Below are 21,566 nucleotides of genomic sequence, written 5' to 3' on the forward strand. Positions count from 1 at the left end.
TTCTTTTAATAAATGGTAAACTGCCCCGGTTCTTTTGTTCTAGACTTGGTTTTTAGAAAAGACTCAAAACAAGTGAATACAGAGTGCGGGGGGCTTTAAGAGCCCCGGCTCTAACAGTGTTTAGATATTTAACATGATCCTGCTGGTTGTTCCTGGTCGGCCTGGGTCGCTGTGTGTTTGCTTTGAATCGTGCCGGCTGCCTGGACTCTGTAGACCTGCTCTCACCTCTTACTTTAGTGAGGTGTTTTTAGGTCTTCTGGAGGAACCGATACGCTCAGGGACATGTTGTGGTCTTTTCAACATAATGTAATGTAACAAATCCTGATTATTGAAGGGAACTTGTGAATATAAATCCATGTGGATGTGAGACGAGCTGCTTGGAGGTGCTACTCTGCTCCCTGAGCTCCTTATTCTTCAGTCGGCCCTCCTTCAGCTGCAGGAACACCCAGGTTATAATAATCCAGCTCCACGTCCTCCCGTCTGCGGGGCTTCTGCACCCTGTAGACCCTGTAGACCCTGTGGGTCTGGAGAGACATGACGCACACAGATGTCACTTCCTGCTCTCTTCAGTTCAATAAAACAGACAGAGTGCTTCATTTCAGTCGGCGGTCTAAACAACAGACGAGTGTCAGTACCTTAAAATAGAAGTAAGAGGCAATGTTCGCCACCAGCAGAATCAGCGTCAGGACGACCGCTCTGATGATAAAAGGTCTCGGATCTGGTGGATCTGGTGGATCTGATCAAACACACAGACACACACAGTGACACAGTGAGGGAGGTTGGAAAGAGAGCATTTGGTTACCAGGATAACTCTGGTTCTCTGAGCTCTGAGTGACGGATCTTCTGGCTTCTGTCCGCTGGAGGAACGCCTCTTGAAAATGGCGAGTTAGGAGCTCAGGGCTGCTGGGACAGATCTCACTCTGTTCTCAGAGAACCAGAGTTATCCTGGTAACCAAACATGCTCTGTCCTACAGTTCAGTGTTTGCTGTTGTCATTATACACTTTGTATACGTTTGGTTACTATATGAGCTGTGTAACACAACGACAGGAGTCACAGTTGCCCTCATTTATCAAACGGGCGTACGCCAGAAAGTGAGTGTGAAGTGGGCGTACGATCATTTCTGCAAGGCTCGGCATTTATCAGTCTGGACGTGAGGAGGATCAGATCTCAGTCTGCTCTCAGCTCGTGTTAACAACGTGAAGCGTGAAGTCGACACGTCTGAGTCTGAGTTCTGATCTGAGACTATTGATCGATGCCTGGAGCTGATGAAACTCTGTGTGTGTTTTTTTTATGGTGACAAACCAAAGCAAGTTTTAGCTATATCATTTATTACTGAAACCTCATTAAAAATGAATACACCCTGCGACCGTAAAATTCTTTAACCAGAATACTAGCAGAGGCTATTAAATGTTGTTGTCTTCTGCTGTTTACTGTTATCTGGCTCTGATACTGGAGCGCCAGCGTCTCCTCCACCAGCAGTTCTGACCCAATAGAAACATTTCAATCAGCCTCAGCTCCTCTGACTGGGACAGAATTATTACTAAATGTAAAGGAGTGAATAATATCTCTCCATCATATTAATAACAATATTTGGATATTATATAGGCTATTAGGCTTTATAATCACCAAGTATAAATGAAATATTCCAACCTCAGCAGGAGTTGAATGCTCCACTGCTACTCTGCTGACAGCACCACTGATTTCCTTCCTTTTCTCTTTTTCTGCTGCCAAACTAAACCAGTTTGTTGTTGCAGCTGTTGGACGTCAGCGTTTCACTTTCTGACTCTGAGAAATTCCTCTTCTTTTGGATTAAAACTGACTTTAAAACATTGTTTACCTCCTTCAACCAAAAAGCTGCGAAAACTTTAAGTCTGTGCTCCGAATGTAAAATATTCACTGAACTTGTTTGGGTTCATAACTATAACTACTTTTATTTCATAAATCTCTGTCGCTGCGTATTTCTGTAAAATGTCTATTTCCTCCGGTTGTTATTTGTGACGGTACACTTTGATAATAAAGCTGATTTAAAAAAAGAAAAGGGAAAAAAATCTTCTTTTTGGTCGTATTGCATCCTTCGGTGCCGTAAACTCTCGGGGCGAGCCTTCTGGGTCGGGTATATATTATATTATATGTACTATATATTATATATAATAGTGCGTGGTATTTAATTGACGCTTGTTTCAAGCCGCCATATTTATCAACAGCCGACCATTCTCACGCTGTGATTGGCGAGATACGAACGTTTGATAAATCCCACGTGAACTCTGTCGTAAGACAAAATCTACACTCAGATCTGCTCTCGTTTCTACGATCGTTTGAAAATGATCAGCTGCCAACAGAGTTCATGCATGTTGTTGTTTCTGCATGTGACACTGGCCCTCATTTATCAGTCTGTTTGATGAATCTTCTTTAACAAACCTGTAAACATTCAGCTTACCTACAACAGAGACAGAGAGCTGACGGCTCTCAGAGGAGAAGTTATGAGAGAAAACATGGACGTGATAAACACAGCTGTAGCTTCCTTGGTGGGCGGGCTCTGCAGCAGGAAACAGGAAGTCAGCAGAGTGAATGACAGCTGGCTGGGTGAGGTTAGGAAACAGGAAGTCAGCAGAGTGATTGACAGCTGGCTGGGTGTAGTTGATTGCTGAGGTGGAGGAGGTGAAGGAGAGCTGGAAGGAGCCTCCTGGGTACTGAGGCTGGATGGAGCAGCTGATGGTGAAGGTGGAGCCTCTGAAAACCTGAAACTCCTCCTGATGCTGCTGCTGCTGGGCCTCAGAGTCCCCGTCCATGGAGGAGGACCAGGAGATGTTGGGCTGAAGCAGCAGGTCTGTAAATACAGAGAGGTGATTGGCTGAAACAGGTCTGTAAATACAGAGAGGTGATTGGCTGAAACAGGTCTGTAAATACAGAGAGGTGATTGGCTGAAGCAGACAGGTTCCTCCAGGTGTGTCCTGTCAGGTGAAGCTCAGCAGTCTATGTCTCCAGAAACAAGAACACTTCTCTACACTTTAGGATGTTTCCAGTCCAGTCCATTATAAACCACTGACTGTCACTGTGACAGACTCACTGGAAACATTTCTGTCATTCATGATGTCATAGATGATGTCACTGACGGGCTTACCTGAACAGACGAGATCCAGGATAAACTCAGAGGAAGATGAAGATGTTACACAGTCCCTCAGAGCAGATCCAGAGTGGACACAGTCAGATCTGATCCTCCACACAGGTCTGACTGAGGACTGTCTTCTCCGTTTTACAGAAACAGCAGAACCACAGTCTAAGTCTCTGCAGGCAGCTGCTGCTGTCTTCAGGGTCCAGTCAGAGTAACGGCCATCCGCTGGTCTCCATTCTCCTTCATGTTTCAGCTCCAGTGTTCCTGCACAGCGACTGTCTCCTCCCACCAACCTGACAGGCTCTGAACACAAACAAGAGAGTCATCAGTAAAAGAATAAAGTGAGTTTGATGAGAACAGAAATGAACCAAATGAAAGCTGCAGCTCCTCTTCTACCTGAGCAGGTGAGTCCAACAGCTCTGCCAGGTGAGCAGGTGTTTCTATCTGAGCCTGAGCTTCTACAGTCCAGGAGAGCAGACTCATTTCCTCCACACTGGAACTCTTTGGTCCACATTGGAGCCTCCCCTTCTCCATAGAGCGCCCCCTGGAGGACTGAAGGAGCCCCACAGCCAAGCTCCCTGCAGACCACCTCTGCATCCTGCTGGTCAAAGTCAGCTTCACACACTGAGGACCAGCTCTGGTTAGACTGGTCAGACTTCAGCTCCAGTCTGCCTGAGCACAGACTGGTCCTATTCACCAGCCTGACAGAGTCTGGAGAGGAGAGAGAAGAGAAACAGAGAGGTAAAAGACACCAGACACAGAATGAAAAGATTCTCTCTAACTATAATCCAGTGAATCAAACTGGACTGCAGCACATTTCCAGCATTAGTTCATCACTGACTACAGAACGCATCTTTATAACACCAGAGACTGCTGCAATGTTCCCACTACATTTACATTTATTACACTCTTTTGTTACACTCCATTTCTGTTATCCATTTTAAAACAGCTTTAATTTGTTTGCAAGCAACAACACAACATGATCATCTGTTCTCTTCCTCCTGCTCAGCAGAGATCTACAGCACAGGATAAAAATGTTGAAGGACAAATAGATGTGGGTGTGTGTTCATGTGTTTGTGTATGTGTGCTTGTTATATGTGTGCATGTCAGTGTGTGTTTGTTATATGTGTGCATGTTAGTGTGTGTTTATGTGTTTGTGTATGTGTGCTTGTTATATGTGTGCATGTTAGTGTGTGTTTATGCTACGGCTGCAGCATGTCATTTTAGTTGGTAATTTTGCTATGATAATGGGTTTTCTAAATTGGAAGGTTTAATTGGTAATGTTTGATAAGCTGCCTAAGAAAGGGCTTAGAATTGCCCACCTGAACATATGCAGTATCAGGAATAAATTGACTGAAGTTGCTGATGTACTGTTGGTAAATACTTTACACATCAGTCAGAAACTCATTTAGACGGTACATTTGAGGATTCATCATTGATGATAAATGGATATAATATTTTGTGAAAAGACAGGAATTCATATGGTGGAGGGGTTGCTTGTTATATTCAAAGTCATATACCTGCTCTAGTTAGGGATGACCTGATGACATCTGATACTGAAGTACTCTGGTTACAAATTTATCTGACACATCTTAAACCAATAGTACTAGGATGCTTTTACAGGCCCCTAATGCTAATAGCTGCTATTTAGACAGAATTTGTGGTATGCTAGATCATGTGAGTAGTACTAATCATGAAGTGTACTTTTTGGGTGATTTGAATGTAGACTGGAATTCATCTTGTTGTCCAATGAAAATGAAACTTGTGGATACATGTGCTGCTTGTAGTTTCTAGCAGGTTGTAAAGAAACCCACCTGAATAAGTTTGAAGGGTGACGGCACCAGAGCTGCTACTTGTATTGATCACATATATGTAAATGTACCTGAGGTTTGTTCTGCCTCCATATCTGTCCCTATAGGTTGTAGTGACCACAACCTTGTAGCTATCGTAAGGAAAACAAAAGTTCCCAAGCCTGGTGTTAAGATATTAAAGAAAAGATCTTTCAATCATTTCAATCCAGACAAATATAAGGAAGATATCAAGAATGCTGAATGGTCCGAGGTGTTCTCAATGCAAGATCCAGAGGAAGAACTTTTAGCTTTCAATAGAATACTTATGGCAGTGGTGAACCATCATGCACCAGTCAGAAAGTTTACAGTTAGAAATGTTAACACCTCATGGTTGGACGAAGAACTAAAAGGATGAAGGAAAGGGATCAAGCTAAATTGTCAGCAATTTCATCAGGTCTTAAATCTGACTGGCAACTTTATTGTAAACTAAGAAACTTTGTAACCAAAACTAACAAGAAGAAAAATAAATTGTATGATGAATATAAAATCAATGAAATCAAACATGATAGCAAACACTTATGGAAAACCTTGAACAATGTATTAAGAGGAAACTGAGGGAGGTTTTCTCACAAAGCCAGTAGACATAGCAAATCATTTAAACAGCTACTTCATGACAAAAATGGATAAATTGGAAAGTAGTGTCAGCTTACGGTCCAATAATATAGACTTATCTCTTCAGTTAATAGCCGAGATTATGGAAGGCAAAAAGTGTAGTTTGGAATTCAATCAAGTTAGAGTTATTAAAATTGAACTGATGCTGATGACATGCGAGGATAAATCTCCAGGAGTTGATGACTTTGATGGTAAACTCCTGAAACTGCACTAATTGCACCTATGGTCACACACATTATTAATCAATGCTTCAAGGAAATAAGTGTCCACAATCATGGAAAATATCCAAAGAAGTGCCTAAACCAAAAAATAATAGACTACCGTTGTCTGAGACCAACAGTTGACCCATTAGCCTATTGACGATTCTAAGTAAAATAATGGAGAAAATTGTACATGAACAGATTCAGTCTTACGTTGCCCAAAATAATTTAATATTTATCAGCAGCAACAGTTGATGATTTCAATGTGAATTTAGCCAGTGAGATGACTCAGGTGGTGGACTGGATCAATAACAATAAACTGATCTTGTGTCTAAAACAAATTGTATAATAATCGGTACAAATAAGAACCTGGTTCACCTCAAACTTCCTTGAACTAAACAGTAATAAAACAGAGGTTCTCCTCATTGGTACAAAATCCACTCTATCCAAAACCGACAGCTTTTCCCTCATCATCGACAACTCCTCTGTTTCACCATCCCCCCAGGTTAAGAGTCTGGGTGTCATCCTGGACAGTAGCTATCCTTTCAATCCCACATCAACAACATTACCCGGTCTGCCTACTTCCATCTACGAAACATCAATCGCCTCCTCCCCTCCCTTACCCCCCACACTGCTGCCATCCTCGTCCACAGCCTCGTCACTTCTCGTCTGGATTACTGCAACTCTCTCCTCTTTAGCCTCCCTCACAAATCACTCCATAAGCTCCAACTGGTCCAGAATTCAGCTGCCCGCATCATCACCAGAACCGCCTCTATCCACCACATCACCCCTGTCCTCCAACAGCTCCACTGGCTCCCGGTTCAGTTCCGCATTCAATACAAAGTCCTCCTGGTAACTTTCAAGGCTATCCACAACCTCGCCCCCCATATCTGTCTGACCTCCTCCATGTTCCCACTCCCTCCCGCTCCCTCAGATCCTCTTCCTCAATACACCTGTCTGTCCCCTCCGCCCGTCTCACCACCATGGGGAGCAGAGCATTCAGCCTCTGGAACTCACTACCACCCCAACTCAGGAACATTGACTCACTCCACCATTTCAAATCACAACTCAAAACACACCTGTTTAAAACTGCTTATTCCCTCTGATCACAATTACCCTGTCCAATATTGTATTGTATTGTTATTAATTCTGTGTATTTTATTGTATTTTATTGCTGAATCTTTTCTATCCTTTGTACGGTGTCCTTGAGTGCCAAGAAAGGCGCCTCCAAATAAAATGTATTATTATTATTATTTATTAAATGATCTTTAAGTTCAAAACCAAAGCTTAATCTCACAATAAATAAAACGGTGATAAAGCAACTAGAAGTAGTAAAACTTCTAGGAGTCATCATTTAAAATAAATTATCATGGGATGAACATATAAAAAAGGTTGTGACTAAAATGGGAAACGCCATATCAATAATCAAAAGATGTGCTGAATATTTAACGTACCAACTTGTTAGGCAAGTGATTCAGACTTTGGTTTTGTCTAATTTAGACGACTGCTCTATAGTCTGGTTTATTACTTCATTGAGTAATATAAGGAAGTTGCAGTTGGTCCAGAATAAAGCAGCAAGAGGAGCTCTTTACTTTAATAACTGATGTTAGTAAAATGCACAAATCATTAGGTTGGTTAGATGTAAAAACTAGATTTTTGTCATTACTGATGGTTTTTATTAAGAGTGTCATAATAAGAAAATCATCTCTTATTTATAGAAATGTGTCTTTCAGTTCAGAGGCACATAATTATTCAACAAGGCATGTTGGAGGTTGTTTCACTTTATACCAAGATCCAAGACTATGATTCAACGTACAGTTTTTTTTTGTTTCATGTTATGTATTCATATAATGTATGTCAGTTCTGTTATCATTCTGTGTATTTCTACATTGTATTTGTCACATTGAAATATGATGACAGACCCCAGGAAGAATAGCTGCTGCTTTGCAAAAGCTAATGGGGATCTAAATAAAAACAAACAAACATTTTCATTCAATAGTTTACGTGTTCTTTTTAATTTTGATGTTAAATGCAGCTACATGAAATAAAATAATTTTTTCGTGTGTAAAAACTAGCATGTGGTCTCATTTCTATGCATATGGAACATGATGCAGATTCAGTGTGTGTGCATGACTGCTTGAAATAAGGGGCGGGGTCGGAGCCACCAAGAGTTAGAAACAGCCTGCTAGCTGCTGCGTCTGAGTTGGACGAGCTGCTGGAGACGATGCACCTGTACTGAGAAAAGCTGCAGCATGTTGCCAATGACAGAATGAGATGGAGAGATCTGACTGCAGCCTTGTTATGTTTAAAGGAGATAAAGAGGAGTAAAGTTAGTAAGGTAGAGGAAAACGTTGAGCTGTAGCCATGAATCCAAATGTCTGCTGCTGACTGTTAGCTAGCTTTAACTTGAACCGTTATCGTTCTCATCAGTCGAGTGTGAACTAACTGTTAATGTTCACATTAATACTAGCGAGCTCAACGTTACCTCACTGACTTGGGTTGAATTCTGTTACAGCTGCATCTGTCGTGAGGTGAGACGAGCAGACAGCACAGCCAGCCCACAGCAGTGGAGCTGGGGAGCGACACAGAGACGCTGCAAACATCGGAGCTGCTGACACAAAACCGGAGACTCTGACGCTTCAACTCACAATCATTCAAAGTCAAGTTTTAAATGTGAGAGAAACTGAGAGGATTTACTGTGAGACAAACATACAGAAAAACAGAGGAGCATTAGGAGGAGGCTCTGCTCTGGACCAGAGGCCAGTAAATCATGTCACGCCCAGGAAAAGAGGAAGACATGGTGTCTCCTGCCCAGGTACGTGATGTGCTTGATCAACAGAAATGCAAGAACGCAACTGCATGCAAATCTTGGTAGATGCATCAAAGAAAAGAGTGGATGGACTCTCCAAAGAACTCAGTGAGCTGAGAGAGAGCATCCATTTCACTCAGAAAGACGTGGAAGACCTGACAGCAAAGGAAAAATCAAACAGCATGATTAGTTCTAAAATGCAGTTGGATATATCTAAAAGGAATGACCTTTTCCTATCACTAACAGAGAGAACAGATTATCTAGAAGGGCAATCACGCAGAAATAATATTGTCATTGATGGTATCCAAGAAACTGCAAATGAAAACTGGTCCGAGTCGGAAGAGAAGGTACGGAAACTGATCTCTGAGAAGCTCCAACTGGACCAGCGTTGCATTGAAATGGAACGTGCACCGGACAGGGAAATCTGTTACCAACAGAGAAAGACCAAGACCGATCATTGTCAGACTTCTCAAATTCAAGGACAAACTTGCCATCTTGGAGAGGGCAAAAAATCTCAAGGGATCTAACATATACATTAATGAGGATTACACTGAAGCTGTAAGGCAAAAACACAAGGAACTCTTGCCAGCCATGAAGGCTCGTGCTCGTGGGGACATTGCCTACTTGCGGCATGACAAGCTGATTGTCCATGAAAAATAACAGATCTGTATAAGTCATGAACCGGATCATCCCCCCATTGTATCTCATTCATATTAGTATTTCATCACATCTCATGACATTAAAAAACATCTGTCAAAAATGTCAGAGATGTGTGAAACTCTTGGACTTCACTTGTGGACTTTGCCAACGTCTATTCCATCAATAATGTACGCCCACTAATGAGTTAAATGCTAATAATTGGATACACTGGACATGTGATGAATGTATCACTGTTTCCCTTCCATCGTCTCAATAATAATGAATGCATTAGCCTCTTGTCTGGGATAAAAAAAACACAATTACCCCGATCACTTAGTCTTTAATCCATTTAAAATCAATAATGAAAATTATTTGCAGTGTAATGGCTGTTATGACCCTGACTCAAACTTTTTAAATTTAGCAACAGATGGGTCAGCAAATTGTAAATATTATGATGAGAGTCAGTTTAACTGCTTCTGTCCTGCTCTCCCATTGGGTATAAATGTATTTTCTTCCTTTCATCTCAATATACGCAGCCTTCCTAAGAACTATGACTTTTTAATTCATTACTTGTCCAGTTTGGAACATGAATTTTCTGTTATTGGCCTTTCAGAAACTTGGTTGGCTAAAGATGTGGAATCTAGCTATGACTTATCCAATTATAATGCTGTTCATTAGTGCAGAGAGTTAAGGGTAGGAGGTGGAGTATCCCTCTTTCTGCATAAAGATATCCACTTTATCCATAGAGAAGATCTTATGTTACAATCTCAATCTGTTATTGCAGAATCTGTTTTTGTGGAAATCCCCTCCTGTTCCTAATTTGGTGGAAAAAATGTGATAATTGGCTGTATATATCGTCCTACTGATACTGATATTGATCACTTTTCTGAGGCTCTTTCAATTACACTAGATCTGATAAACAAGGAGGGAAAATTATGTTATCTGCTTGGAGACTATAATATCAATTTGTTCATGAGATAGAAACACACACACAAACAGGACATTTTTTGAATACCATGTATTCCAGTTATCTGTATCCTTTGATCTATAAGCCCACCAGAGTAACAAGTACTTCTGCTACTCTAATTGATAACATTTTTACATACTCTTTAGGTCATAAAACTCAAAGCGGTGTTCTATATGCAGATATTTCAGATCATTTACCAATATTTCAGTTTACATTTGCTACTGCAAACAAACAGACATCTAATGATTACAAATGCAGACTGTTAAACAAGAAAAATCGTTTTAAATCTTTGATTGGTGATATATCTTGGGAAAATGTTCAAAGACCAAAGGTCAAATATGATAAAAAAGAGGGACTCTAATTATGGCAAACCTTGGTTTACCACTGGCTTAAAAAAATCTTCTGTAAAAAAAACGAAATTATATAAAAAATTCTTATCAAACCCATGCCTATTAAATTCTACAAATTACAAGAAATATAAAAACAAATTCACCCACTTACTTCACATATCAAAAAATAATTACTTCACTCAGAAATGTAAGGAATCTGCTAGTAATATTAGATCCACTTGGAAAATCATCAATCTATTATTCAACAAAACAAAAGCATCTTCTGCACTCCCATCACAATTTTTGAGTGACGGGAGAATAATAAACAACCCGTATGATATATCCTGTAGTTTTAATCACTTTTTTGTTAATGTGGGTGTTTCTCTCTCGAGTAGAATCAAGAAGACAGCTGGAAGTCCACTTGACTACTTGCATGGTCATTATCCCTCTGTATTGCAATTTGATCCACCAAGTGCTACTGAAGTACAGGAAATAATAGCTGATCTCAATAATTCTGCAGCAGGTCATGATGAAATAAGTGCATCACTGCTTAAGGAGGTTGGTTTTCATATTGTACAACCACTCACATACATCTGTGGAAAGTCTATGGAAAATGGAGTTGTTCCTAAAAGTATGAAAGTCACTAAAATTATTCCTCTTTTTAAATCTGGGGACCCTAGTAGCTTTACAAATTACCGTCCAATATCAATTCTGCCCTGTTTTTCAAAGGTTTTAGAGAAACTGGTCTACAAGCGAATATTAGAACATTTAGATGCACAAAATATCCTCTATGAACACCAATATGGGTTTAGAAAGAAACACTCGGCATACATGGCCTTATTACAACTTGTTGACAAACTTTATGCAGCTATGAATAACAGTGAATTTGCTCTTGGTATCTTTTTAGATTTGTCCAAGGCCTTCGATACAGTCAATCATGACATTTTAATCAAAAAACTGAAGCTTTATGGTTTTGACTTTGAAATGGTTGTGCAGCTATGTATATGATAGAGAACAATATGTATTTGTGAATGGTTCAGTATCAGGCAGGACTAAAATAATGTGTGGGGTCCCTCAAGGTTCTATTCTGGGACCGTTGCTGTTCCTCATATATATTAATGACCTTCCTGCTGTAGCTTCCAAATTACTGATGACACCAACATGATCTTAGCAAATAAAAATCTTAATTCCCTTATCTCCGATGCTAACAGTGGCATGGAACAAATTTCAAAATGGTTTCAACCTAATAAATTATCTCTAAATTGAAACTGCTGGCTAAGGATAAACGTAAATACAGTAAAGTTGTTATTCACGTCGGCAGTAATGACACCCGGTTACGTCAATCGGAGGTCACAAAAATTAATGTGGAATCGGTGTGTGCATATGCCAAAACAATGTCGGACTCCGTAGTTTTCTCTGGTCCCCTGCCAAATTTGACCAGCGATGATATGTGTAGCCGCATTTCATCGCTCCAGCGCTGGTTGTCGAGGTGGTGTCCAGCAAACAACGTGGGCTTCGTTAATCATTGGCAAACTTTCTGGAGGAGACCTGGTCTTATTAGGAGAGATGGTGTTCATCCCACTTTGGATGGAGCCGCTCTCATATCTAGCAACCTGACCAAGTTTATTAGCGGTCCAAACCCGTGACAAGTCAGAGTTGAGACCAGGAGGCAGAGTCGCAGTGTAAAACACTTCTCTGCGCTTCCTTTAGAGCAATCACCCAGAAGAGGAGTTACCCAAAATAACCTGATAAAAATTGAAACTTCAACTGCAAATAAACAAAAACCCAAAATAATTAAATGTGGACTCTTAAACATTAGATCCTTATCATCTAAAGCTTTATTAGTAAATGAGTTAATATCAGACTGCAATATTGACTTACTTTGTCTAACTGAAACCTGGCTGCGTGATGAAGAATATGTTAGCCTAAATGAATCTACTCCTCCTAGTCATATTAATACTCATATCCCTCGTGGCACAGGCCGAGGAGGAGGAGTTGCAGCGATATATGAGTCAAACCTTCTAATTACCCCAAAACCTAAACTAAACTATAACTCATTTGAAAGCCTTGTTCTCAGTCTTTCACATCCAACCTGGAAAAACCAACAGCCAATCCTATTTGTCATAGTTTACCGGCCTCCCGGTCCATATTCAGAATTTTTATCACAATTCTCTGAGTTTTTATCAAGCCTAGTACTAATTACAGATAAGGTAATTATTGTAGGTGATTTTAATATTCATGTTGACGTTGATAATGATAGCCTTAGTACTGCTTTTATCTCCTTACTAGAATCGATTGGCTTTAATCAGAAAGTTCATGAAGCCACTCACTCTTTTAACCACACCCTCGACCTTGTGTTGACGTATGGGATTGAAATTGAACATTTAATAGTTTTCCCACAAAATCCTGTGTTATCAGACCATTATTTAATAACTTTTGAAGTCCTGCTATTGGACTACTCGCTAATAAGCAAGAGTTTCTACACTAGATGTCTATCTGATAGTGCTGTAGCTAAGTTCAAGGAAGTGATTCCACCTGTCTTTAACTCTTTGTCGTGCTCCAACATAATAGAGGACTATGTTAACTTCAGTCCCTCCCTAATTGATAACTTTGTCGACAGTACTGCAGATTCACTGCGAACAACGCTAGATTTTATTGCCCCACTAAAAAAGAAAATAATAAAACAGAAAAAGTTAACTCCATGGTACAATTCTCAAACCCGTGAACTGAAGCAAATTTCACGAAAGCTCGAAAGGAAATGGCGTTCAACTAAGCTGGATGAATTTCTTTTAACCTGGCAGGACAGTCTTAAAACGTATAAGAAAATCCTCCGTAAAGCCAGATCAGCCTATTATTCCTCATTAATTGAGAAAAATAAGAACAACCCAAGATTCCTTTTCAGCACTGTAGCCAGGCTGACAGAGAGTCACAGCTCTATTGAACCATGTATTCCTATTGCACTCACTAGTAATGATTTTATGAGCTTTTTCAATGAGAAAATTATAACTATTAGAAATAAAATTCACTACCTCCTGCCATTAACTGGTACTGAGGCATCCTTAAACCCTGGAGCCTTAGAAACGGGTACAAACCCTGATAAATATTTAGATCGCTTCGCTCCCATCACTTTCCAACAACTAACCTCAATGATTTCCTCATCTAAACCGTCAACCTGTCTCCTAGACCCCATACCAACAAGGCTGCTTAAAGAGGTTCTACCTTTAACGGGTACTTCTTTCTTAGATGCAATCAACTTGTCATTATTAACAGGCTACGTGCCACAATCATTTAAAGTAGCTGTAATTAAACCTCTTCTGAAAAAGGTTAATTTAGATCCTGGCGTTTTAGCAAACTATAGACCAATATCTAACCTCCCCTTCATCTCTAAGATCCTGGAGAAAGCAGTCGCAAATCAACTTTGTGATTTTCTTCAACACAATAGTCTATATGAGGACTTCCAGTCAGGATTTAGAACTCATCATAGCACAGAAACAGCACTGGTAAAAATTACAAATGACCTTTTAATTTCTTCTGATAATGGACTTGTCTCAGTCCTTGTCTTACTAGATCTGAGTGCTGCATTTGATACAATTGACCATCGTATCCTATTACAGAGACTGGAACATGTAATTGGCATTAGAGGAACGGCACTGGGCTGGTTTAAATCGTACTTATTAGACCGTTTCCAGTTTGTTCATGTGAATAATGAATCCTCCGTGCGCACTGATGTTAACCACGGTGTTCCACAGGGTTCTGTGCTTGGACCAATTTTATTCACCCTTTATATGCTCCCTCTAGGTAATATAATTAGAAAACATTCAATTAACTTTCATTGTTATGCTGATGACACTCAGTTATATATATCAATCAAGCCAGGTGAAACTGATCAGCTAGCCAAACTAAATGCATGCCTTAAAGACATAAAAACCTGGATGGTCCACAACTTCCTAATGTTAAACTCGGAAAAAACAGAAGTGATTGTACTGGGACCCGAACACCTCCGAAACTCATTATCTAAAGACTTAATTAGCATCGATGGCATTACCCTGGCCTCCAATACCACCATAAGGAATCTCGGAGTTATCTTTGATCAGGATCTGTCATTTAACTCCCATATAAAACAAACTTCAAGGACTGCATTTTTTCACCTACGTAATATTACAAAAATTAGACACATCCTGTCTCAAAAGGATGCAGAAAAATTAGTTCATGCTTTTGTTACTTCAAGGTTAGATTACTGTAATTCCTTACTGTCAGGCTGCTCCAATAAATCCCTTAAAACTCTTCAGTTAGTCCAAAATGCTGCGGCTCATGTACTAACAAGAACCAAGAAAAGAGATCATATTTCTCCTGTTCTAGCTTCGCTGCACTGGCTCCCTGTAAAATCCAGAATTGAGTTCAAAATCCTTCTTCTTACTTACAAAGCTCTAAATGATCAGGCACCATCATATCTTAAAGACCTCATAGTGCCATATTACCCTTCTAGAGCACTACGCTCCCAAAATTCTATGTTACTTGTGGTTCCTAAAGTCCTTAAAACTAGATTGGGAGCCAGAGCCTTCAGTTATCAAGCTCCTCTCTTGTGGAATCATCTCCCAGTGTCAGTTCGGGAGGCAGACACCCTCTCTTTATTCAAGAGTAAACTTAAAACTTTCCTCTTTGACAAAGCCTATAGTTAGGGCTGGCCGAGGCCTGCCTTGGACCAGCCCCTAGTTATGCCGCTATAGGCCCAATGTGTCGGGGGACACGATACACCGGGCCCTCTTTCTCTCTGTCCCAATAATACATGACACAAGCTTTTATTTTCCCAGAATACTCGCACTTTTCTCTGCTCTCTCTTCACAGGGTGTGGAGCTGTGGTCCTGCTCCATCACTCCTGCTGGTCTCACTGCTGTGGATCTGGTCCGGCCCCAGATGGGAATGTTCCTCTCCTGGTCCACTCACCATCACTACTGGCCAATGGTGGCGCATCATCACCTGCTGCTGTGCCCCCCCAACCCCCCCGCCCAAGAACTCCTGCTCCTCTCTCTCTCTCTCTCTCTCTCTCTCTCTCTCTCTCTCTCTCTCTCTCTCTCGCCCCCCCCCCCCCCAACCTCTATCTACTCTACTCTGTTGACCTGCCCTGTACAACGACATCTATTGCACGTCTGTCCGTCCTGGGAGATGGATCCCTCCTCTGTCGCTCTCCCTGAGGTTTCTTCTTCTTTTTCCCCTGTTAAAAGGGTTTTTTAAAGGAGTTTTTCCCTGGCCGATGTGAGGGTCTAAGGACAGAGGGTGTCGTACCATGTACAGTCTGTGAAGCCCTTTGAGGCAAATCTGTGATTTGTGATTTTGGGCTATATAAATAAAATTGATTTGATTTGATTTGATATAAAAAAAGTCTAATTTTATTATGTTTGCTAATAGAAACAAGAAATACTGCAAAGATGAAACAAAAATGATAATCAATGGAACAGAAATTTCCCAGGTTACTTCCACAAAGTTTTTAGGAGTTCTGGTTGATGAGAGATTCAGCTGGAAAGAGCTCCTCAACCTGGTCTGTAGTAAAGTTACAGATCGCTTGGTGTCATCAGGAAAATTCATGACCTGGTTAATCTGTCTACTGACTTTATATTACAGCTTGATTTATCCACATCTTATATACTGTAACATTGTTTGGGCCAGTACATATGCCTCCAACCTCCATAGTATTTATCTTGTTCAGAAAAGATTTGTTGGAACTGCCACATTTTCAAAACAACTAGATCTTTCTGCTCCCCTTTTCCAAAAACTCAAGATAATGACAATTTTCAGATCAATATATACCAAATATGCATTTTTATCTTTAAGTATATGTAAATTCCAAATCCCATTCCTAAAGCTTTCAGTGAGTATTTCCATGTCAACTCACAATTACATAAGTACAATACTAGACAACTAACAAGATTACACCCGCCTCACTATCGTACGACCCTCGGGCAGTTCTCCTTAAAATACAGAGGATCAATACTCTGGAATGATCAATTCAATAGTTCAATACAGTCTTCCTCTCTGAATACATACAAGAACAATTGAGTGGCTGCTCTGATTGCTCAGGTCACTAAGTAGTTCACACACTCATGCACAGGTAAGCATGCACACACACACACACACACACACACACACACACACACACATTTCTACGCTTTTGTTTTATTTTACTTTTAATATAGTTATAATTTGCTTCATTTTTATATTCTTTTTATTTCATTTTATTTTTGTGTGATAGTTACTTGTTTTAATTTAACTTGTGAATTTTAATATAGGTAGAGGCCTGTAGAAGCCCTGTTGGGTTTCTTGCTGCTACCTTGCACCTTCCTTTTGTTCTTATCTCTTTATCCTTGTCTTTTGTCTTATTTGTGCAAAATAAAAAAAACTTAAAAACTTAAAAAACTTCAAGTCAGAGGATGGCGTGGTTCACGTCCTGGATGTGTGTGTGTGTGTGTGTGTGTGTGTGTGTGTGTTTGTCTGTGTGTGTGTGTGTGTGTGTGTGTGTGTGTGTGTTTAGGGAGAATTAATAAGAACTGTGTGTGTGTGTGTGTGTGTGTGTGTTTAGGGAGAATTAATAAGAACTGTGTGTGTGTGTGTGTGTGTGTGTGTGTGTGTGTGTGTGTGCATGCGTGTGTGTTGCACAAATCGTGCAATCAGTTTCACTGTATTGTAATGTTAGACAATTTCTTTTTTTCAAATATCGGCACTAAATGAGTTTCATCCTCCCTGATACGAGGATGTGAGTCCACTAAAGCTCTGCTAGCAGCCGGGTTTACAATACTCTGATGGAAACTCTTGGCTTACCTGAACAGGTGAGATCCAGGATAAACAAAGAAAAATATGAAGATATAAGATATATAGATTATAAACCACTGACTTTCAATGTGAGAGAGGAAGGAACTCACTGAAAACATTTCTCTCATTCATGATGTCATAGATGATGTCACTGACAGGCTTACCTGAACAGGTGAGATCCAGGATAGACTGAGAGGAATATGAATATGCACACTCCCTCAGAGCAGATCCAGACTGGACACAGTCAGAGCTGATCCTCCACACAGATCTGTCTGAGGACTCCTCTCTCCGTTCTAGAGAAACAGCAGAACCACAGTCTAAGTCTCTGCAGGCAGCTGCTGCTGTCTTCAGGGTCCAGTCAGGGCCAAACACTGGTCTCCATTCTCCTTCATGTTTCAGCTCCAGTGTTCCTGCACAGCGACTGTCTCCTCCCACCAACCTGACAGGCTCTGAACACAAACAAGAGAGTCATCAGTAAAAGAATAAAGTGAGTTTGATGAGAACAGAAATTAACCAAATGAAAGCTGCAGCTCCTCTTCTACCTGAGCAGGTGAGTCCAACAGCTCTGCCATGTGAGCAGGTGTTTCTATCTGAGCCTGAGCTTCTACAGTCCAGGAGAGCAGACTCATCTCCTCCACACTGGAACTCTTTGGTCCACATTGGAGCCTCCCCTTCTCCATAGAGCGCCCCCTGGAGGACTGAAGGAGCCCCACAGCCAAGCTCCCTGCAGACCACCTCTGCATCCTGCTGGTCAAAGTCAGCTTCACACACTGAGGACCAGCTCTGGTTAGACTGGTCAGACTTCAGCTCCAGTCTGCCTGAGCACAGACTGGTCCCATTCACCAGCCTGACAGAGTCTGGAGAGGAGAGAGAAGAGAAACAGAGAGGTAAAAGACACCAGACACAGAATGAAAAGATTCTCTCTAACTATAATCCAGTGAATCAAACTGGACTGCAGCACATTTCCAACATTAGTTCATCACTGACTACAGAACGCATCTTTATAACACCAGAGACTGCTGCAATGTTCCCACTACATTTACATTCATTACACTCCATTTCTGTTATCCATTTTAAAACAGCTTCAAGTTGTTTGCAAGCAACAAGACAACATGATCATCTGTTCTCTTCCTCCTGCTCAGCAGAGATCTACAGCACAGAAATCTGTTTCCAGAATAACAGAAGTCAGCAGGCGGTCCAGGTGGAATCCTGCTCGGAGCCCTTTCCTGCCAGTCTTCTCCTCTGTCTCCCTCTTTCACTCTGTATCTCTGCCAAAAAGGTGACCTCATAAAAAAGTGATGGGGTTGGACTTCCTCCTTTTAAGGAGTTGCCATGGTGATGAACACCATGCAGGTGTGTAGATACTGACGGGTCCTGACTGGCTGAGCTGATCAACACTGTGTCCAGCAGGTCATTGGTGCCTGTTATGGTGACAACCAAAGAACCTGCTGCTGGACACTAGCAGCTCCAACCAAGCCATTCCCAAAGTCATGTGACCTGTCCCTAATTAAAAATGTTTGCCTTCATACATTATCAGGAGTTAAAATCATTACATCCTGTCATACCCGATGAGGCACGGCTGAGCTGAGCGGAGCGGAGAGACAGTGGCTGTGTTGAGCTGTAACTTGTTTTGAAAAAACCCTGTGGAAATGCAGACTAAAGACTGAAAGTTGCAAAACTACATCAAACGTGCAGTGGTGGCTTGAACTCAGGAGAGACTAAACCTGTACAGATCAAGGTGGAAACGAAACGGAAGCGCAAACAATTGCCGAAAACAATGGCAGCATCAAACTTTGTAGGTCAGTTTCTTTGTTCTCCATTTGATCACCTGACTATAAAAGCTGAACTTGGTGCATTCCGTGCTGATTTCAATAAGCACTCAGGCGAAACGAACCAAGAAATAACTAAGTTAACGCTGGAAGTAAAAGAAATGCAGGCAGAGATTAAAAGCCCGAAAGGAGAAGTCTCGGCCGCACAACAACGAATCAGTGATCTGGAGGATAAAGAGCCAACTATGAATGAAATATTGACTCATCTGCTGGTACAACAAAGTCTCATGGCTGAGAAACTCGATTATTTTTAGAGCAAATCGAGACAGAACAATATTAGGATTCACCAGGTGAAAGAGGAGTCTGAGGGAGCGGATATGGTGAAATTCTTAGATGAGCTGATATCTGTAAAGCTGGACATTCCTGGGAACAAACTGTTCATAATTGCTGTGCACCAATCCCCCCAAAAGAAACCAGAGGATGGAGAGGCACCTGGTTCAATAGTTGTCCGGTTCTTAACCTGGCAGACAAGGCAGAGAGTTCTCCAAGCGGCCTGGGAGAAGAACAGGACCCCGATCATGTACGCTGATGAGAGGATTTATTTCAACCAAGACTACTCAGCAGCAGTAATGAAGAAGAGGAGCCAGTATACCGGGTTACGAAAGGAATTACGTGGAAGGAAAATAAAATCTCACTTTATGTATCCAGCGAGGCTGAAGGTGTTTACTAATGGTGGGGAGCAGGTGTTCAACACGGCGACTGAGGCCACCGCGGCGCTCCAAGCCCAAAGCATCATGGGAACGCACAGTAGGGCGCATGACGAACGGACGGTGCCCTCCGGAGAACAGGCAGCGACAAAGACAGTGCAGAGTATCTTCAGACCATCAGACCATCAGTCTCTATCTCTCCTTTTCTTTTCTGTTTAATTCAAGTTTTTATTGAACTTTTCAACTCTACAAGGCTCAGGTACATGGCAAACTTAGTACATATCTCCATACAGAAACAATTATTATGTTATTAGATAAAGTATTATTATTTAGAGTTTACAGTGACAGTCTCAGCACATTTCTGTCCCTCAAAAGGCAGAAAATACAAAAGAAACTGAGCACATAATAATATACACTAAACATGTATCATATCTGTACACACATCATAAAGACATGTTGCTGGGGTATACAATATTACCAGATCCCCCCTGGGGGAAATAGCACAAAACCAGGGTCCTGAATCCTAGTGGGGGTTATTATTTACCTTTATTTAATCCCAGAACCTGTCCCAAGGGGTCACCCCTCCCCCCGTCATCACTTAATCTACTAAGCATACATTCATAGGATGCAGTTTCAGTCATTGTACTGACCCATTCTTTCACCTGTGGAATTTCTGATGCTTTCCAACGCCTTAAAATAACTCGACAGGCTGTTGTTGTGCCTACCGAAATTACAGAAAAGCTACATTTAGTAATAATGGGTAACTGAGATTTATCCCCCAGTAAACAGAGTTCTGGGCTTGAGGGGACTTCTGCTCCGAGCCAGTTCCTCAAAATATTTAGAATCTGAGTCCAGAAAGGTCTGATTAACACACATTCCCACAAACAGTGGAGAAGGGTTCCAGTTACCCGTTTACATTTCCAGCACAAGTCATTATCCAGTAGTTTCATCCTAAACAGTCTCAATGGTGTGTAGTAGTATCTATGTAATACATTATATTGTGTAAGTTTACCCCTCGCCTCTCTCACATATTTACCTCAATCAGCCACAATTATTTCCCATCTATCACCTCTAATCTCTCCACCCAAGTCCCTCTGCCAAGTCATCTTTAACTGGTTAGAGTCATTACCAAGAGAACAATTAGCAACTTTGTAAAATAGTGAGGCTTTTCATTTTCCAAGTGGAAGTTTCATAAAGTCTATCACCACATTATCAGTAATATTGTATGGCTTTGATGAAATACAACTCCTTATCTGCAAAAATTTCCAAAAGTTATCTTTTCCCGTCAACTTAAATTTCTGCAACAGTTTATCATTTGATGAAAACACCCCATCTTCAAACACAGGTTTCTTCCCAATACAGACATCAGGATTATACCACAACCATGAATATCTTTGTAGAGTGTGTTTGAGTTTAAACATTGCATGTACCTTGCTCCAAACATCCTTTGAATGCAGAAGTATTGGATTTGTAATGTTAGACCTTTTTTGTGATAATACCTCTAGTGTTAAATCAAGGTTGAGCAGACTTATGGGTCTGAAATTGGAGGGATCTGCAGCATCTTTACCTGTTTTGGGAATTAGTGAGATTACCGCTTCATTGAAAGTTGGAGCAACACGACCCTTATCAAACATCTCCTGATACACCCTCTGTAATACTGGCACAACAGTATCTACAAAGGCTTTATAATATTCCACTGGGAGCCCGTCATAACCCGGCCACTTCCCGTTTTTCATTGAAGAAATTGCCTCCCTTATTTCGCCCTCC

The 21,566-nt window shown here is 41.0% G+C and overlaps 1 pseudogene; it reads right to left on the reverse strand.

Moving 5' to 3' along the window:
- Positions 1-386: 386 nt before the first annotated feature.
- The window catches only part of LOC131967728 (antigen WC1.1-like), a 291,010-nt pseudogene continuing 269,830 nt past the window's right edge, over positions 387-21,566 (reverse strand).

The sequence above is a fragment of the Centropristis striata genome, unplaced genomic scaffold, assembly GCF_030273125.1.
Source record: "Centropristis striata isolate RG_2023a ecotype Rhode Island unplaced genomic scaffold, C.striata_1.0 Scaffold_25, whole genome shotgun sequence".
Taxonomy (NCBI): domain Eukaryota; kingdom Metazoa; phylum Chordata; class Actinopteri; order Perciformes; family Serranidae; genus Centropristis; species Centropristis striata.